The 20456-nt window shown below is 38.4% G+C and overlaps 8 pseudogenes; all 8 read left to right on the plus strand.

The window, feature by feature from the left end:
• Positions 1 to 186: 186 nt before the first annotated feature.
• Positions 187 to 305, plus strand: LOC146061685 (5S ribosomal RNA; annotated as a pseudogene).
• A 4731-nt stretch (positions 306 to 5036) lies between these two features.
• LOC146061070 (5S ribosomal RNA) lies at positions 5037 to 5155 on the plus strand (annotated as a pseudogene).
• Positions 5156 to 7470: 2315 nt separating this feature from the next.
• Positions 7471 to 7589, plus strand: LOC146061000 (5S ribosomal RNA; annotated as a pseudogene).
• Positions 7590 to 8288: 699 nt separating this feature from the next.
• LOC146061046 (5S ribosomal RNA) lies at positions 8289 to 8407 on the plus strand (annotated as a pseudogene).
• A 2521-nt stretch (positions 8408 to 10928) lies between these two features.
• On the plus strand, positions 10929 to 11047 carry LOC146061696 (5S ribosomal RNA; annotated as a pseudogene).
• Positions 11048 to 12553: 1506 nt separating this feature from the next.
• On the plus strand, positions 12554 to 12672 carry LOC146061058 (5S ribosomal RNA; annotated as a pseudogene).
• Positions 12673 to 15193: 2521 nt separating this feature from the next.
• Positions 15194 to 15312, plus strand: LOC146061707 (5S ribosomal RNA; annotated as a pseudogene).
• A 4732-nt stretch (positions 15313 to 20044) lies between these two features.
• LOC146061081 (5S ribosomal RNA) lies at positions 20045 to 20163 on the plus strand (annotated as a pseudogene).
• Positions 20164 to 20456: the final 293 nt, after the last annotated feature.

The raw sequence follows: 20456 nt of genomic DNA on the forward strand, positions 1-20456 counted from the left end.
TAAACCGCGCTGTGCCTAGTTAGTAGTTTTATTTGAGACCACCTACTAGTACCAGGTCCTGTAGATCTTTTTACATTACCAACACATTCTTTTTTTTAACTACAACAATACAGTTTGGAAACTTTTTCTGTAGATTACTTGTAGATATACAGTAAGTAGAAGAGGGCAAAAACGTTGTTAGTCTTCACCTACAGCTGTACCACACTGGCTAGGCCCAATCATGTCCAATCTTGGCAGCTAAGCAGTGTTAGGCCTGGTTAGTACTTGGATGGGAGACCACGTGGGAACAGCAGGTGCTGTAAGCATTTTGACATTACTAGCAAATGCTTCTTTTCTCCAGCTATTCAAATTGATAACTTTTTCTTTGGGGAGAGTAGTTTTATTTTAGACCATCTGCTAGCACCAGGTCCTGTAGGTCTTTTTACATTACCGACACATGATTTTTTTATCTCCAACAATACAGTTTGGAAACCTTTTCAGTAGATTACTTGTAGATATAAGTATAAGGGGGCAAAAAAGTTGATAATCCTCACCTACAGCTGTATCACTCTGGATAGTCCCAATCATGTACAGTCTTGGCAGCTAAGCAGTGTTTTGTCTGGTTAGTACTTGGATGCGAGATCACATGGGAACACCAGATGCAGTAGGAATTTTTACATTTCTGGAAAAAGCTTCTTTTCTGTAGCTATTCAAATTGGATTTTTTTTCTTTGGATTAATAGTATAGAGAAAAGAAAGGCGTCAAACAGACACAGTATCTTTGAACAACATCTTTACCACACTGCTTAGGCCCAATTCCAGCTGTTTTTGGCAGCTAAACCGCGCTGGTGCCTAGTTAGTAGTTTTATTTGAGACCACCTGCTAGTACCAGGTCCTGTAGATCTTTTTACATTACCAACACATGATTTTTTTATCTCCAACAATAGAGTTTGGAAATTTTTTCAGTAGATTACTTGTAGATATAAGTATAAGGGGGCAAAATAGTTGATAGTTTTCACCTCCAGCTGTTTCACACTGGATAGTCCCAATCATGTCCAGTCCATGCAGCTAAGCAGTGTATTGCCTGATTAGTACCTGGATGGGAGACCACATGGGAGCACCAAGTGCTGTAGGAATTTTGACATTACTAGCAAATGCTTCTTTTCTCCAGCTATTCAAATTGATAACTTTTTCTTTGGGGAAGAGTAGTTTTATTTTAGACCATCTGTTAGTACCAGGTCCTGTAGGTCTTTTTACATTACCGACACATGATTTTTTTTATCTCCAACATTACAGTTTAGAAACTTTTTCAGTAGATTACTTGTAGATATAAGTATAAGGGGGCAAAATAGTTGATAGTTTTCAACTCCAGCTGTATCACACTGGATAGTCCCAATCATGTCCAGTCTTGGCAGCTAAGCAGTGTTTTGCCTGGTTAGTACTTGGATGGGAGACCACATGGTAACACCAGGTGCGGTAGGAATTTTGACATTTCTGGAAAATGCTTATTTTCTGTAGCTATTCAAATTTGATTTTTTTTTTTCCTTTGGATTAATAGTATAGAGAAAAGGAAGGGGTCAAACAGACAATATATCCATGAACAAAATCTTTACCACACTTCTTAGGCCCCATTCCATCTGCTTTTGGCAGCTAAACAGTGCTGTGTCTGATTAGTAGTTTTATTTGAGACCACCGGCTACTATCAGGTCCTGTAGGTCTTTTTACATTACCAACACATGATTTTTTTTATCTCCAACAATACAGTTTGGAAACTTTTTCAGTAGATTACTTGTAGATATAAGTATAAGGGGCAAAATGTTGATAGTCTTCACCTCCAGCTGTATCACATTGGATAGCCCCAATCATGTCCAATCTTGACAGCTAAGCAGTGTTACGACTGGTTAGTACTTGGATAGGAGGACACGTGGGAACACCAGGTGCTGTAGGAATTTTGACATTACTAGCAAATGCTTCTTTTCTCCAGCTATTCAAATTGATAACTTTTTCTTTGGGGAGAGTAGTTTTATTTTAGACCATCTGTTAGTACCAGGTTCTGTAGGTCTTTTTACATTACCAACACATGATTTTTTTTATCTCCAACAATACAGTTTGGAAACTTTTTCAGTAGATAACTTGTAGATATAAGTATAAGGGGGCAAAATAGTTGATAGTTTTCAACTCCAGCTGTATCACACTGGATAGTCCCAATCATGTCCAGTCTTGGCAGCTAAGCAGTTGGCCTGGTTAGTAATTGGATGGGAGACCAAATGGGAACACCAGGTGCAGTAGGAATTTTGACATTTCTGGAAAATGCTTCTTCTCTGTAGCTGTTCAAATGTTTTAATAGTATAGAGAAAAGGAAGGGGTCAAACAGACAATATATCCATGAACAAAATCTTTACCTCACAACTTAGGCCCCATTCCATCTGCTTTTGGCAGCTAAACAGTGCTGTGTCTGATTAGTAGTTTTATTTGAGACCACCGGTTAGTATCAGGTCCTGTAGGTCTTTTTACATTACCAACACATGATTTTTTTTATCTCCAAAAATACAGTTTGGAAACTTTTTCAGTAGATTACTTGTAGATATAAGTATAAGGGGGCATAAAGTTGATAGGCTTCACCTACAGTTGTATCACACTGGATAGTCCCAATCAGGTCCAGTCTTTGCAGCTAAGCAGTGTTTGGCCTGGTTAGTAATTGAATGGGAGACCACATGGGAACACCAGGTGCAGTAGAAATTTTGACATTTCTGGAAAATGCTTCTTTTCTGTAGCTATTCAAATTTGAATTTTGTTTCTTTGGATTAATAGTAGAGAGAAATGGAAGGGGTCAAACAGACACTGTATCCTTGAAGAAAATCTTTACCACACTGCTTAGGCCCAATTCCATCTGTTTTTGGCAGCTAAACAGTGTTGTGCCTGGTTAGTAGTTTTACTTGAGACCACCAGCTAGTACCAGGTCCTGTAGGTCTTTTTACATTACCAACACATTATTTTATTTAACTCCAGCAATACAGTATGAAAACTTTTTCAGTAGATTACTTGTAGATATACCTGTAAGTAGAAGAGGGCAAAACCGTTGCTAGTCTTCACCTACAGCTGTACCATACTGGCTAGGCCCAATCATGTCCAATCTTGGCAGCTAAGCAGTGTTAGGCCTGGTTAGTACTTGGGTTAGAGACCACGTTGGAACACCAGGTGCTATAAGAATTTTGACATTACTAGCAAATGCTTATTTTCTCCAGCTATTCAAATTGATAACTTTTTCTTTGGGGAGAGTAGTTTTATTTTAGACCATCTGTTAGTACCAGGTCCTGTAGGTCTTTTTACATTACCGACACATGATTTTTTTATCTCCAACAATACAGTTTGGAAACTTTTTCAGTAGATTACTTGTAGATATAAGTATAAGGGGGCAAAAAAGTTGATAGTCTTCAACTACAGCTGTATCACACTGGATAGCTCCAATCATGTCCATTCTTGACAGCTAAGCAGTGTTAGGCCTGGTTAGTATTTGGATGGGAGACTACGTGGGAACACCAGGTGCTGTAGGAATTTTGACATTACTAGCAAATGCTTCTTTTCTCCAGCTATTCAAATTGATAACTTTTTTTTTGGGGAGAGTAGTTTTATTTTAGACCATCTGTTAGTACCAGGTTCTGTAGGTCTTTTTACATTACCAACACATGATTTTTTTTATCTCCAACAATACAGTTTGGAAACTTTTTCAGTAGATTACTTGTAGATATAAGTATAAGTGGGCAAAATAGTTGATAGTTTTCACCTCCAGCTGTATCACACTGGATAGTCCCAATCATGTCCAGTCTTGGCAGCTAAGCAGTGTTTTGCCTGGTTATTACTTGGATGGGAGACCAAATGGGAACACCAGGTGCTGTAGGAATTTTGACATTTCTGGAAAATGCTTATTTTCTGTAGCTATTCAAATTTGATTTTTTTTTTTTCCTTTGGATTAATAGTATAGAGAAAAGGAAGGGGTCAAACAGACAATATATCCATGAACAAAATCTTTACCACACTTCTTAGGCCCCATTCCATCTGCTTTTGGCAGCTAAACAGTGCTGTGTCTGATTAGTAGTTTTATTTGAGACCACCGGCTACTATCAGGTCCTGTAGGTCTTTTTACATTACCAACACATTATTTTATTTAACTCCAACAATACAGTTTGCAAACTTTTTCAGTAGATTACTTGTAGATATACCTGTAAGTAGAAGAGGGCAAAACAGTTGCTAGTCTTCACCTACAGCTGTACCATACTGGCTAGGCCCAATCATGTCCAATCTTGGCAGCTAAGCAGTGATGGGCCTGGTTAGTACTTGGATGGGAGACCACGTGGTAAAACCAGGTGCTGTAAGAATTTTGACATTACTAGCAAATGCTTCTTTTCTCCAGCTATTCAAATTGATAACTTTTTCTTTATGGAGAGTAGTTTTATTTGAGACCACCGGCTACTATCAGGTCCTGTAGGTCTTTTTACATTACCAACACATGATTTTTTTATCTCCAACAATACAGTTTGGAAACTCATTCAGTAGATTACTTGTAGATATAAGTATAAGGGGGCAAAAAAGTTGACAGCTGTATCATACTGGATAGTCCTGATCGTGTACAGTCTTGGCAGCTAAGCAGTGTTTTGCCTGGTTAGTACTTGGATGGGAGACCACATTAGAACACCAGATGCAGTAGTAATTTTGACATTTCTGGAAAATGCTTCTTTTCTTTAGCTATTCAAATTGGAATTTTTTTTCTTTGGATTAATAGTATAGAGAAAAGGAAGGGGTCAAACAGACACTGTATCTTTGAACAACATCTTTACCACACTGCTTAGGCCCAATTCCAGCTGTTTTTGGCAGCTAAACCGCGCTGTGCCTAGTTAATTGTTTTATTTGAGACCACCTGCTAGTACCAGGTCCTGTAGATCTTTTAACATTACCAACACATTATTTTATTTAACTCCAACAATACAGTTGGAAACTTTTTCAGTAGTTTACTTGTAGATATACAGTAAGTAGAAGAGGGCAAAAACGTTGTCAGTCTTCACCTACAGCTGTACCACACTGGCTAGGCCCAATCATGTCCAATCTTGGCAGCTAAGCAGTGTTAGGCCTGGTTAGTACTTGGATGGGAGACCACGTGGGAACACCAGGTGCGGTAGGAATTTTGACATTACTAGCAAATGCTTCTTCTCTCCAGCTATTCAAATTGATAACTTTTTCTTTGGGGAGAGTAGTTTTATTTTAGACCATCTGCTAGCACCAGGTCCTGTAGGTCTTTTTACATTACCAACACATGATTTTTTTATCTCCAACAATACAGTTTGGAAACTTTTTCAGTAGATTACTTGTAGATATAAGTATAAGGGGGCAAAAAAGTTGATAATCCTCTCATACAGCTGTATCACTCTGGATAGTCCCGCTCATGTACAGTCTTGGCAGCTAAGCAGGGTTTTGCCTGGTTAGTACTTGGATGGGAGATCACATGGGAACACCAGATGCAGTAGGAATTTTTACATTTCTGGAAAATGCTTCTTTTCTGTAGCTATTCAAATTGGATTTTTTTTCTTTGGATTAATATTATACAGAAAAGGAAGGGGTCAAACAGACACAGTATCTTTGAACAACATCTTTACCACACTGCTTAGGCCCAATTCCAGCTGTTTTTGGCAGCTAGACCGCGCTGGTGCCTAGTTAGTAGTTTTATTTGAGACCACCTGCTAGTACCAGGTCCTGTAGATCTTTTTACATTACCAACACATGATTTTTTTATCTCCAACAATAGAGTTTGAAAATTTTTTCAGTAGATTACTTGTAGATATAAGTATAAGGGGGCAAAATAGTTGATAGTTTTCACCTCCAGCTGTTTAACACTGGATAGTCCCAATCATGTCCAGTCCATGCAGCTAAGCAGTGTATTGCCTGGTTAGTACTTGGATTGGAGACCACATGGGAACACCTGGTGCTGTAGGAATTTTGACATTACTAGCAAATGCTTATTTTCTCCAGCTATTCAAATTGATAACTTTTTCTTTGGGGAAGAGTAGTTTTATTTTAGACCATCTGTTAGTACCAGGTCCTGTAGGTCTTTTTACATTACCGACACATGATTTTTTTTATCTCCAACATTACAGTTTGGAAACTTTTTCAGTAGATTACTTGTAGATATAAGTATAAGTGGGCAAAATGTTGATAGCTTTCACCTCCAGCTGTATCACACTGGATAGTCCCAATCATGTCCAGTCTTGGCAGCTAAGCAGTGTTTTGCCTGGTTAGTACTTGGATGGGAGACCAAATGGGAACACCAGGTGCAGTAGGAATTTTGACATTTCTGGAAAATGCTTCTTCTCTGTAGTTATTCAAATTGGATTTTTTTTTCTTTGGATTAATTGTATAGAGAAAAGGAAGGGGTCAAACAGACAATATATCCATGAACAAAATCTTTACCACACTGCTTAGGACCCATTCCATCTGCTTTTGGCAGCTAAACAGTGCTGTGTCTGATTAGTAGTTTTATTTGAGACCACCGGCTAGTATCAGGTCCTGTAGGTCTTTTTACATTACCAACACATTATTTTATTTAACTCCAACAATACAGTTTGCAAACTTTTTCAGTAGATTACTTGTATACCTGTAAGTAGAAGAGGGCAAAACCGTTGCTGGTCTTCACCTACAGCTGTACAATACTGGCTAGGCCCAATCATGTACAATCTTGGCAGCTAAGCAGTGATAGGCCTGGTTAGTACTTGGATGGGAGACCACGTGGGAAAACCAGGTGCTGTAAGAATTTTGACATTACTAGCAAATGCTTCTTTTCTCCAGCTATTCAAATTGATAACTTTTTCTTTATGGAGAGTAGTTTTATTTTAGACCATCTGTTAGTACCAGGTCCTGTAGGTCTTTTTACATTACCAACACATGATTTTTTTATCTCCAACAATACAGTTTGGAAACTCTTTCAGTAGATTACTTGTAGATATAAGTATAAGGGGGCAAAAAAGTTGATAGTCTTTACCTACAGCTGTATCATACTGGATAGTCTCGATCGTGTACAGTCTTGGTAGTTAAGCAGTGTTTTGCCTGGTTAGTACTTGGATGGGAGACCACATTAGAACACCAGATGCAGTAATAATTTTGACATTTCTGGAAAATGCTTATTTTCTGCAGCTATTCAAATTGGAATTTTTTTTCTTTGGATTAATAGTATAGAGAAAAGGAAGGGGTCAAACAGACACTGTATCTTTGAACATCTTTACCACACTGCTTAGGCCCAATTCCAGCTGATTTTGGCAGCTAAACCGCGCTGTGCCTAGTTAGTAGTTTTATTTGAGACCACCTACTAGTACCAGGTCCTGTAGATCTTTTTACATTACCAACACATTCTTTTTTTTAACTACAACAATACAGTTTGGAAACTTTTTCTGTAGATTACTTGTAGATATACAGTAAGTAGAAGAGGGCAAAAACGTTGTTAGTCTTCACCTACAACTGTACCACACTGGCTAGGCCCAATCATGTCCAATCTTGGCAGCTAAGCAGTGTTAGGCCTGGTTAGTACTTGGATGGGAGACCACATGGGAACACCAGGTGCTGTAGGAATTTTGACATTACTAGCAAATGCTTCTTTTCTCCAGCTATTCAAATTGATAACTTTTTCTTTGGGGAAGAGTAGCTTTATTTTAGACCATCTGTTAGTACCAGGTCCTGTAGGTCTTTTTACATTACCGACACATGATTTTTTTTATCTCCAACATTACAGTTTGGAAACTTTTTCAGTAGATTACTTGTAGATATAAGTATAAGGGGGCAAAATAGTTGATAGTTTTCACCTCCAGCTGTATCACACTGGATAGTCCCAATCATGTCCAGTCTTGGCAGCTAAGCAGTGTTTTGCCTGGTTAGTACTTGGATGGGAGACCACATGGTAACACCAGGTGCGGTAGGAATTTTGACATTTCTGGAAAATGCTTATTTTCTGTAGCTATTCAAATTTGATTTTTTTTTTCCTTTGGATTAATAGTATAGAGAAAAGGAAGGGGTCAAACAGACAATATATCCATGAACAAAATCTTTACCACACTTCTTAGGCCCCATTCCATCTGCTTTTGGCAGCTAAACAGTGCTGTGTCTGATTAGTAGTTTTATTTGAGAACACCAGCTACTATCAGGTCCTGTAGGTCTTTTTACATTACCAACACATGATTTTATTTAACTCCAACAATACAGTTGGAAACTTTTTCAGTAGATTACTTGTAGATATACAGTAAGTAGAAGAGGGCAAAAACGTTGTCAGTCTTCACCTACAGCTGTACCACACTGGCTATGCCCAATCATGTCCAATCTTGGCAGCTAAGCAGAGTTAGGCCTGGTTAGTACTTGGATGGGAGACCACGTGGGAACACCAGGTGCGGTAGGAATTTTGACATTACTAGCAAATGCTTCTTCTCTCCAGCTATTCAAATTGATAACTTTTTCTTTGGGGAGAGTAGTTTTATTTTAGACCATCTGCAAGCACCAGGTCCTGTAGGTCTTTTTACATTACCAACACATGATTTTTTTATCTCCAACAATACAGTTTGGAAACTTTTTCAGTAGATAACTTGTAGATATAAGTATAAGGGGGCAAAAAAGTTGATAATCCTCTCATACAGCTGTATCACTCTGGATAGTCCCGATCATGTACAGTCTTGGCAGCTAAGCAGGGTTTTCCCTGGTTAGTACTTGGATGGGAGATCACATGGAAACACCAGATGCAGTAGGAATTTTACATTTCTGGAAAATGCTTCTTTTCTGTAGCTATTCAATTTGGATTTTTTTTCTTTGGATTAATATTATACAGAAAAGAAAGGGGTCAAACAGACACAGTATCTTTGAACAACATCTTTACCACACTGCTTAGGCCCAATTCCAGCTGTTTTTGGCAGCTAAACCGCCCTGGTGCCTAGTTAGTAGTTTTATTTGAGACCACCTGCTAGTACCAGGTCCTGTAGATCTTTTTACATTACCAACACATGATTTTTTTATCTCCAACAATAGAGTTTGGAAATTTTTTCAGTAGATTACTTGTAGATATAAGTATAAGGGGGCAAAATAGTTGATAGTTTTCACCTCCAGCTGTTTCACACTGGATAGTCCCAATCATGTCCAGTCCATGCAGCTAAGCAGTGTATTGCCTGGTTAGTACTTGGATGGGAGACCACATGGGAACACCAGGTGCTGTAGGAAGTTTGACATTACTAGCAAATGCTTATTTTCTCCAGCTATTCAAATTGATAACTTTTTCTTTGGGGAAGAGTAGTTTTATTTTAGACCATCTGTTAGTACCAGGTCCTGTAGGTCTTTTTACATTACCGACACATGATTTTTTTTATCTCCAACATTACAGTTTGGAAACTTTTTCAGTAGATTACTTGTAGATATAAGTATAAGTGGGCAAAATGTTGATAGCTTTCACCTCCAGCTGTATCACACTGGAAAGTCCCAATCATGTCCAGTCTTGGCAGCTAAGCAGTGTTTTGCCTGGTTAGTACTTGGATGGGAGACCAAATGGGAACATCAGGGGTGAAATGTAATAGGTTGAGAGATTCAGAAAGTGAGAGATTTGGTAAGAAATCTCCAGTTTTTTTAAAGCGGCAATCATTCACACTGCAAAACCAGTTTGATTTTGCAGTGTGAATGATTGCCGCTTTAAAAAAACTGGAGATTTCTTACCAAATCTCTCACTTTCTGAATCTCTCACCCTATTACATTTCACCCCAGGTGCAGTAGGAATTTTGACATTTCTGGAAAATGCTTCTTCTCTGTAGTTATTCAAATTGGATTTTGTTTTCTTTGGATTAATAGTATAGAGAAAAGGAAGGGGTCAAACAGACAATATATCCATGAACAAAATCTTTACCACACTGCTTAGGACCCATTCCATCTGCTTTTGGCAGCTAAACAGTGCTGTGTCTCATTAGTAGTTTTATTTGAGACCACCGGCTAGTATCAGGTCCTGTAGGTCTTTTTACATTACCAACACATTATTTTATTTAACTCCAACAATACAGTTTGCAAACTTTTTCAGTAGATTACTTGTAGATATACCTGTAAGTAGAAGAGGGCAAAACCGTTGCTGGTCTTCACCTACAGCTGTACAATACTGGCTAGGCCCAATCATGTCCAATCTTGGCAGCTAAGCAGTGATAGGCCTGGTTAGTACTTGGATGGGAGACCAAGTGGGAAAACCAGGTGCTGTAAGAATTTTGAAATTACTAGCAAATGCTTCTTTTCTCCAGCTATTCAAATTGATAACTTTTTCTTTATGGAGAGTAGTTTTATTTTAGACCATCTGTTAGTACCAGGTCCTGTAGGTCTTTTTACATTACCAACACATGATTTTTTTATCTCCAACAATACAGTTTGGAAACTCTTTCAGTAGATTACTTGTAGATATAAGTATAAGGGGGCAAAAAAGTTGATAGTCTTCACCTACAGCTGTATCATACTGGATAGTCCCGATCGTGTACAGTCTTGGCAGCTAAGCAGTGTTTTGCCTGGTTAGTACTTGGATGGGAGACCACATTAGAACACCAGATGCAGTAGTAATTTTGACATTTCTGGAAAATGCTTCTTTTCTGTAGCTATTCAAATTGGAATTTTTTTTCTTTGGATTAATAGTATAGAGAAAAGGAAGGGGTCAAACAGACACTGTATCTTTGAACAACATCTTTACCACACTGCTTAGGCCCAATTCCAGCTGATTTTGGCAGCTAAACCGCGCTGTGCCTAGTTAGTAGTTTTATTTGAGACCACCTACTAGTACCAGGTCCTGTAGATCTTTTTACATTACCAACACATTCTTTTTTTTAACTACAACAATACAGTTTGGAAACTTTTTCTGTAGATTACTTGTAGATATACAGTAAGTAGAAGAGGGCAAAAACGTTGTTAGTCTTCACCTACAGCTGTACCACACTGGCTAGGCCCAATCATGTCCAATCTTGGCAGCTAAGCAGTGTTAGGCCTGGTTAGTACTTGGATGGGAGACCACGTGGGAACAGCAGGTGCTGTAAGCATTTTGACATTACTAGCAAATGCTTCTTTTCTCCAGCTATTCAAATTGATAACTTTTTCTTTGGGGAGAGTAGTTTTATTTTAGACCATCTGCTAGCACCAGGTCCTGTAGGTCTTTTTACATTACCGACACATGATTTTTTTATCTCCAACAATACAGTTTGGAAACCTTTTCAGTAGATTACTTGTAGATATAAGTATAAGGGGGCAAAAAAGTTGATAATCCTCACCTACAGCTGTATCACTCTGGATAGTCCCAATCATGTACAGTCTTGGCAGCTAAGCAGTGTTTTGTCTGGTTAGTACTTGGATGCGAGATCACATGGGAACACCAGATGCAGTAGGAATTTTTACATTTCTGGAAAAAGCTTCTTTTCTGTAGCTATTCAAATTGGATTTTTTTTCTTTGGATTAATAGTATAGAGAAAAGAAAGGCGTCAAACAGACACAGTATCTTTGAACAACATCTTTACCACACTGCTTAGGCCCAATTCCAGCTGTTTTTGGCAGCTAAACCGCGCTGGTGCCTAGTTAGTAGTTTTATTTGAGACCACCTGCTAGTACCAGGTCCTGTAGATCTTTTTACATTACCAACACATGATTTTTTTATCTCCAACAATAGAGTTTGGAAATTTTTTCAGTAGATTACTTGTAGATATAAGTATAAGGGGGCAAAATAGTTGATAGTTTTCACCTCCAGCTGTTTCACACTGGATAGTCCCAATCATGTCCAGTCCATGCAGCTAAGCAGTGTATTGCCTGATTAGTACCTGGATGGGAGACCACATGGGAGCACCAAGTGCTGTAGGAATTTTGACATTACTAGCAAATGCTTCTTTTCTCCAGCTATTCAAATTGATAACTTTTTCTTTGGGGAAGAGTAGTTTTATTTTAGACCATCTGTTAGTACCAGGTCCTGTAGGTCTTTTTACATTACCGACACATGATTTTTTTTATCTCCAACATTACAGTTTAGAAACTTTTTCAGTAGATTACTTGTAGATATAAGTATAAGGGGGCAAAATAGTTGATAGTTTTCAACTCCAGCTGTATCACACTGGATAGTCCCAATCATGTCCAGTCTTGGCAGCTAAGCAGTGTTTTGCCTGGTTAGTACTTGGATGGGAGACCACATGGTAACACCAGGTGCGGTAGGAATTTTGACATTTCTGGAAAATGCTTCTTATCTTTAGCTATTCAAATTGGAATTTTTTTTCTTTGGATTAATAGTATAAAGAAAAGGAAGGGGTCAAACAGACACTGTATCTTTGAACAACATCTTTACCACACTGCTTAGGCCCAATTCCAGCTGTTTTTGGCAGCTAAACCGCGCTGTGCCTAGTTAGTTGTTTTATTTGAGACCACCTGCTAGTACCAGGTCCTGTAGATCTTTTAACATTACCAACACATTATTTTATTTAACTCCAACAATACAGTTGGAAACTTTTTCAGTAGATTACTTGTAGATATACAGTAAGTAGAAGAGGGCAAAAACGTTGTCAGTCTTCACCTACAGCTGTACCACACTGGCTATGCCCAATCATGTCCAATCTTGGCAGCTAAGCAGAGTTAGGCCTGGTTAGTACTTGGATGGGAGACCACGTGGGAACACCAGGTGCGGTAGGAATTTTGACATTACTAGCAAATGCTTCTTCTCTCCAGCTATTCAAATTGATAACTTTTTCTTTGGGGAGAGTAGTTTTATTTTAGACCATCTGCAAGCACCAGGTCCTGTAGGTCTTTTTACATTACCAACACATGATTTTTTTATCTCCAACAATACAGTTTGGAAACTTTTTCAGTAGATAACTTGTAGATATAAGTATAAGGGGGCAAAAAAGTTGATAATCCTCTCATACAGCTGTATCACTCTGGATAGTCCCGATCATGTACAGTCTTGGCAGCTAAGCAGGGTTTTCCCTGGTTAGTACTTGGATGGGAGATCACATGGAAACACCAGATGCAGTAGGAATTTTACATTTCTGGAAAATGCTTCTTTTCTGTAGCTATTCAATTTGGATTTTTTTTCTTTGGATTAATATTATACAGAAAAGAAAGGGGTCAAACAGACACAGTATCTTTGAACAACATCTTTACCACACTGCTTAGGCCCAATTCCAGCTGTTTTTGGCAGCTAAACCGCCCTGGTGCCTAGTTAGTAGTTTTATTTGAGACCACCTGCTAGTACCAGGTCCTGTAGATCTTTTTACATTACCAACACATGATTTTTTTATCTCCAACAATAGAGTTTTGAAATTTTTTCAGTAGATTACTTGTAGATATAAGTATAAGGGGGCAAAATAGTTGATAGTTTTCACCTCCAGCTGTTTCACACTGGATAGTCCCAATCATGTCCAGTCCATGCAGCTAAGCAGTGTATTGCCTGGTTAGTACTTGGATGGGAGACCACATGGGAACACCAGGTGCTGTAGGAATTTTGACATTACTAGCAAATGCTTATTTTCTCCAGCTATTCAAATTGATAACTTTTTCTTTGGGGAAGAGTAGTTTTATTTTAGACCATCTGTTAGTACCAGGTCCTGTAGGTCTTTTTACATTACCGACACATGATTTTTTTTATCTCCAACATTACAGTTTGGAAACTTTTTCAGTAGATTACTTGTAGATATAAGTATAAGTGGGCAAAATGTTGATAGCTTTCACCTCCAGCTGTATCACACTGGAAAGTCCCAATCATGTCCAGTCTTGGCAGCTAAGCAGTGTTTTGCCTGGTTAGTACTTGGATGGGAGACCAAATGGGAACATCAGGGGTGAAATGTAATAGGTTGAGAGATTCAGAAAGTGAGAGATTTGGTAAGAAATCTCCAGTTTTTTTAAAGCGGCAATCATTCACACTGCAAAACCAGTTTGATTTTGCAGTGTGAATGATTGCCGCTTTAAAAAAACTGGAGATTTCTTACCAAATCTCTCACTTTCTGAATCTCTCACCCTATTACATTTCACCCCAGGTGCAGTAGGAATTTTGACATTTCTGGAAAATGCTTCTTCTCTGTAGTTATTCAAATTGGATTTTGTTTTCTTTGGATTAATAGTATAGAGAAAAGGAAGGGGTCAAACAGACAATATATCCATGAACAAAATCTTTACCACACTGCTTAGGACCCATTCCATCTGCTTTTGGCAGCTAAACAGTGCTGTGTCTCATTAGTAGTTTTATTTGAGACCACCGGCTAGTATCAGGTCCTGTAGGTCTTTTTACATTACCAACACATTATTTTATTTAACTCCAACAATACAGTTTGCAAACTTTTTCAGTAGATTACTTGTAGATATACCTGTAAGTAGAAGAGGGCAAAACCGTTGCTGGTCTTCACCTACAGCTGTACAATACTGGCTAGGCCCAATCATGTCCAATCTTGGCAGCTAAGCAGTGATAGGCCTGGTTAGTACTTGGATGGGAGACCAAGTGGGAAAACCAGGTGCTGTAAGAATTTTGAAATTACTAGCAAATGCTTCTTTTCTCCAGCTATTCAAATTGATAACTTTTTCTTTATGGAGAGTAGTTTTATTTTAGACCATCTGTTAGTACCAGGTCCTGTAGGTCTTTTTACATTACCAACACATGATTTTTTTATCTCCAACAATACAGTTTGGAAACTCTTTCAGTAGATTACTTGTAGATATAAGTATAAGGGGGCAAAAAAGTTGATAGTCTTCACCTACAGCTGTATCATACTGGATAGTCCCGATCGTGTACAGTCTTGGCAGCTAAGCAGTGTTTTGCCTGGTTAGTACTTGGATGGGAGACCACATTAGAACACCAGATGCAGTAGTAATTTTGACATTTCTGGAAAATGCTTCTTTTCTGTAGCTATTCAAATTGGAATTTTTTTTCTTTGGATTAATAGTATAGAGAAAAGGAAGGGGTCAAACAGACACTGTATCTTTGAACAACATCTTTACCACACTGCTTAGGCCCAATTCCAGCTGATTTTGGCAGCTAAACCGCGCTGTGCCTAGTTAGTAGTTTTATTTGAGACCACCTACTAGTACCAGGTCCTGTAGATCTTTTTACATTACCAACACATTCTTTTTTTTAACTACAACAATACAGTTTGGAAACTTTTTCTGTAGATTACTTGTAGATATACAGTAAGTAGAAGAGGGCAAAAACGTTGTTAGTCTTCACCTACAGCTGTACCACACTGGCTAGGCCCAATCATGTCCAATCTTGGCAGCTAAGCAGTGTTAGGCCTGGTTAGTACTTGGATGGGAGACCACGTGGGAACAGCAGGTGCTGTAAGCATTTTGACATTACTAGCAAATGCTTCTTTTCTCCAGCTATTCAAATTGATAACTTTTTCTTTGGGGAGAGTAGTTTTATTTTAGACCATCTGCTAGCACCAGGTCCTGTAGGTCTTTTTACATTACCGACACATGATTTTTTTATCTCCAACAATACAGTTTGGAAACCTTTTCAGTAGATTACTTGTAGATATAAGTATAAGGGGGCAAAAAAGTTGATAATCCTCACCTACAGCTGTATCACTCTGGATAGTCCCAATCATGTACAGTCTTGGCAGCTAAGCAGTGTTTTGTCTGGTTAGTACTTGGATGCGAGATCACATGGGAACACCAGATGCAGTAGGAATTTTTACATTTCTGGAAAAAGCTTCTTTTCTGTAGCTATTCAAATTGGATTTTTTTTCTTTGGATTAATAGTATAGAGAAAAGAAAGGCGTCAAACAGACACAGTATCTTTGAACAACATCTTTACCACACTGCTTAGGCCCAATTCCAGCTGTTTTTGGCAGCTAAACCGCGCTGGTGCCTAGTTAGTAGTTTTATTTGAGACCACCTGCTAGTACCAGGTCCTGTAGATCTTTTTACATTACCAACACATGATTTTTTTATCTCCAACAATAGAGTTTGGAAATTTTTTCAGTAGATTACTTGTAGATATAAGTATAAGGGGGCAAAATAGTTGATAGTTTTCACCTCCAGCTGTTTCACACTGGATAGTCCCAATCATGTCCAGTCCATGCAGCTAAGCAGTGTATTGCCTGATTAGTACCTGGATGGGAGACCACATGGGAGCACCAAGTGCTGTAGGAATTTTGACATTACTAGCAAATGCTTCTTTTCTCCAGCTATTCAAATTGATAACTTTTTCTTTGGGGAAGAGTAGTTTTATTTTAGACCATCTGTTAGTACCAGGTCCTGTAGGTCTTTTTACATTACCGACACATGATTTTTTTTATCTCCAACATTACAGTTTAGAAACTTTTTCAGTAGATTACTTGTAGATATAAGTATAAGGGGGCAAAATAGTTGATAGTTTTCAACTCCAGCTGTATCACACTGGATAGTCCCAATCATGTCCAGTCTTGGCAGCTAAGCAGTGTTTTGCCTGGTTAGTACTTGGATGGGAGACCACATGGTAACACCAGGTGCGGTAGGAATTTTGACATTTCTGGAAAATGCTTATTTTCTGTAGCTATTCAAATTTGATTTTTTTTTTTCCTTTGGATTAATAGTATAGAGAAAAGGAAGGGGTCAAACAGACAATATATCCATGAACAAAATCTTTACCACACTTCTTAGGCCCCATTCCATCTGCTTTTGGCAGCTAAACAGTGCTGTGTCTGATTAGTAGTTTTATTTGAGACCACCGGCTACTATCAGGTCCTGTAGGTCTTTTTACATTACCAACACATGATTTTTTTTATCTCCAACAATACAGTTTGGAAACTTTTTCAGTAGATTACTTGTAGATATAAGTATAAGGGGCAAAATGTTGATAGTCTTCACCTCCAGCTGTATCACATTGGATAGCCCCAATCATGTCCAATCTTGACAGCTAAGCAGTGTTACGACTGGTTAGTACTTGGATAGGAGGACACGTGGGAACACCAGGTGCTGTAGGAATTTTGACATTACTAGCAAATGCTTCTTTTCTCCAGCTATTCAAATTGATAACTTTTTCTTTGGGGAGAGTAGTTTTATTTTAGACCATCTGTTAGTACCAGGTTCTGTAGGTCTTTTTACATTACCAACACATGATTTTTTTTATCTCCAACAATACAGTTTGGAAACTTTTTCAGTAGATAACTTGTAGATATAAGTATAAGGGGGCAAAATAGTTGATAGTTTTCAACTCCAGCTGTATCACACTGGATAGTCCCAATCATGTCCAGTCTTGGCAGCTAAGCAGTTGGCCTGGTTAGTAATTGGATGGGAGACCAAATGGGAACACCAGGTGCAGTAGGAATTTTGACATTTCTGGAAAATGCTTCTTCTCTGTAGCTGTTCAAATGGATTAATAGTATAGAGAAAAGGAAGGGGTCAAACAGACAATATATCCATGAACAAAATCTTTACCTCACAACTTAGGCCCCATTCCATCTGCTTTTGGCAGCTAAACAGTGCTGTGTCTGATTAGTAGTTTTATTTGAGACCACCGGTTAGTATCAGGTCCTGTAGGTCTTTTTACATTACCAACACATGATTTTTTTTATCTCCAAAAATACAGTTTGGAAACTTTTTCAGTAGATTACTTGTAGATATAAGTATAAGGGGGCATAAAGTTGATAGGCTTCACCTACAGTTGTATCACACTGGATAGTCCCAATCAGGTCCAGTCTTTGCAGCTAAGCAGTGTTTGGCCTGGTTAGTAATTGAATGGGAGACCACATGGGAACACCAGGTGCAGTAGAAATTTTGACATTTCTGGAAAATGCTTCTTTTCTGTAGCTATTCAAATTTGAATTTTGTTTCTTTGGATTAATAGTAGAGAGAAATGGAAGGGGTCAAACAGACACTGTATCCTTGAAGAAAATCTTTACCACACTGCTTAGGCCCAATTCCATCTGTTTTTGGCAGCTAAACAGTGTTGTGCCTGGTTAGTAGTTTTACTTGAGACCACCAGCTAGTACCAGGTCCTGTAGGTCTTTTTACATTACCAACACATTATTTTATTTAACTCCAGCAATACAGTATGAAAACTTTTTCAGTAGATTACTTGTAGATATACCTGTAAGTAGAAGAGGGCAAAACCGTTGCTAGTCTTCACCTACAGCTGTACCATACTGGCTAGGCCCAATCATGTCCAATCTTGGCAGCTAAGCAGTGTTAGGCCTGGTTAGTACTTGGGTTAGAGACCACGTTGGAACACCAGGTGCTATAAGAATTTTGACATTACTAGCAAATGCTTATTTTCTCCAGCTATTCAAATTGATAACTTTTTCTTTGGGGAGAGTAGTTTTATTTTAGACCATCTGTTAGTACCAGGTCCTGTAGGTCTTTTTACATTACCGACACATGATTTTTTTATCTCCAACAATACAGTTTGGAAACTTTTTCAGTAGATTACTTGTAGATATAAGTATAAGGGGGCAAAAAAGTTGATAGTCTTCAACTACAGCTGTATCACACTGGATAGCTCCAATCATGTCCATTCTTGACAGCTAAGCAGTGTTAGGCCTGGTTAGTATTTGGATGGGAGACTACGTGGGAACACCAGGTGCTGTAGGAATTTTGACATTACTAGCAAATGCTTCTTTTCTCCAGCTATTCAAATTGATAACTTTTTTTTTGGGGAGAGTAGTTTTATTTTAGACCATCTGTTAGTACCAGGTTCTGTAGGTCTTTTTACATTACCAACACATGATTTTTTTTATCTCCAACAATACAGTTTGGAAACTTTTTCAGTAGATTACTTGTAGATATAAGTATAAGTGGGCAAAATAGTTGATAGTTTTCACCTCCAGCTGTATCACACTGGATAGTCCCAATCATGTCCAGTCTTGGCAGCTAAGCAGTGTTTTGCCTGGTTATTACTTGGATGGGAGACCAAATGGGAACACCAGGTGCTGTAGGAATTTTGACATTTCTGGAAAATGCTTATTTTCTGTAGCTATTCAAATTTGATTTTTTTTTTTTTCCTTTGGATTAATAGTATAGAGAAAAGGAAGGGGTCAAACAGACAATATATCCATGAACAAAATCTTTACCACACTTCTTAGGCCCCATTCCATCTGCTTTTGGCAGCTAAACAGTGCTGTGTCTGATTAGTAGTTTTATTTGAGACCACCGGCTACTATCAGGTCCTGTAGGTCTTTTTACATTACCAACACATTATTTTATTTAACTCCAACAATACAGTTTGCAAACTTTTTCAGTAGATTACTTGTAGATATACCTGTAAGTAGAAGAGGGCAAAACAGTTGCTAGTCTTCACCTACAGCTGTACCATACTGGCTAGGCCCAATCATGTCCAATCTTGGCAGCTAAGCAGTGATGGGCCTGGTTAGTACTTGGATGGGAGACCACGTGGTAAAACCAGGTGCTGTAAGAATTTTGACATTACTAGCAAATGCTTCTTTTCTCCAGCTATTCAAATTGATAACTTTTTCTTTATGGAGAGTAGTTTTATTTGAGACCACCGGCTACTATCAGGTCCTGTAGGTCTTTTTACATTACCAACACATGATTTTTTTATCTCCAACAATACAGTTTGGAAACTCATTCAGTAGATTACTTGTAGATATAAGTATAAGGGGGCAAAAAAGTTGACAGCTGTATCATACTGGATAGTCCTGATCGTGTACAGTCTTGGCAGCTAAGCAGTGTTTTGCCTGGTTAGTACTTGGATGGGAGACCACATTAGAACACCAGATGCAGTAGTAATTTTGACATTTCTGGAAAATGCTTCTTTTCTTTAGCTATTCAAATTGGAATTTTTTTTCTTTGGATTAATAGTATAGAGAAAAGGAAGGGGTCAAACAGACACTGTATCTTTGAACAACATCTTTACCACACTGCTTAGGCCCAATTCCAGCTGTTTTTGGCAGCTAAACCGCGCTGTGCCTAGTTAGTTGTTTTATTTGAGACCACCTGCTAGTACCAGGTCCTGTAGATCTTTTAACATTACCAACACATTATTTTATTTAACTCCAACAATACAGTTGGAAACTTTTTCAGTAGTTTACTTGTAGATATACAGTAAGTAGAAGAGGGCAAAAACGTTGTCAGTCTTCACCTACAGCTGTACCACACTGGCTAGGCCCAATCATGTCCAATCTTGGCAGCTAAGCAGTGTTAGGCCTGGTTAGTACTTGGATGGGAGACCACGTGGGAACACCAGGTGCGGTAGGAATTTTGACATTACTAGCAAATGCTTCTTCTCTCCAGCTATTCAAATTGATAACTTTTTCTTTGGGGAGAGTAGTTTTATTTTAGACCATCTGCTAGCACCAGGTCCTGTAGGTCTTTTTACATTACCAACACATGATTTTTTTATCTCCAACAATACAGTTTGGAAACTTTTTCAGTAGATTACTTGTAGATATAAGTATAAGGGGGCAAAAAAGTTGATAATCCTCTCATACAGCTGTATCACTCTGGATAGTCCCGCTCATGTACAGTCTTGGCAGCTAAGCAGGGTTTTGC

This window comes from Crinia signifera, chromosome 2 (assembly GCF_055691185.1).
Source record: "Crinia signifera chromosome 2, ASM5569118v1, whole genome shotgun sequence".
NCBI classification, from domain to species: Eukaryota; Metazoa; Chordata; class Amphibia; order Anura; family Myobatrachidae; genus Crinia; species Crinia signifera.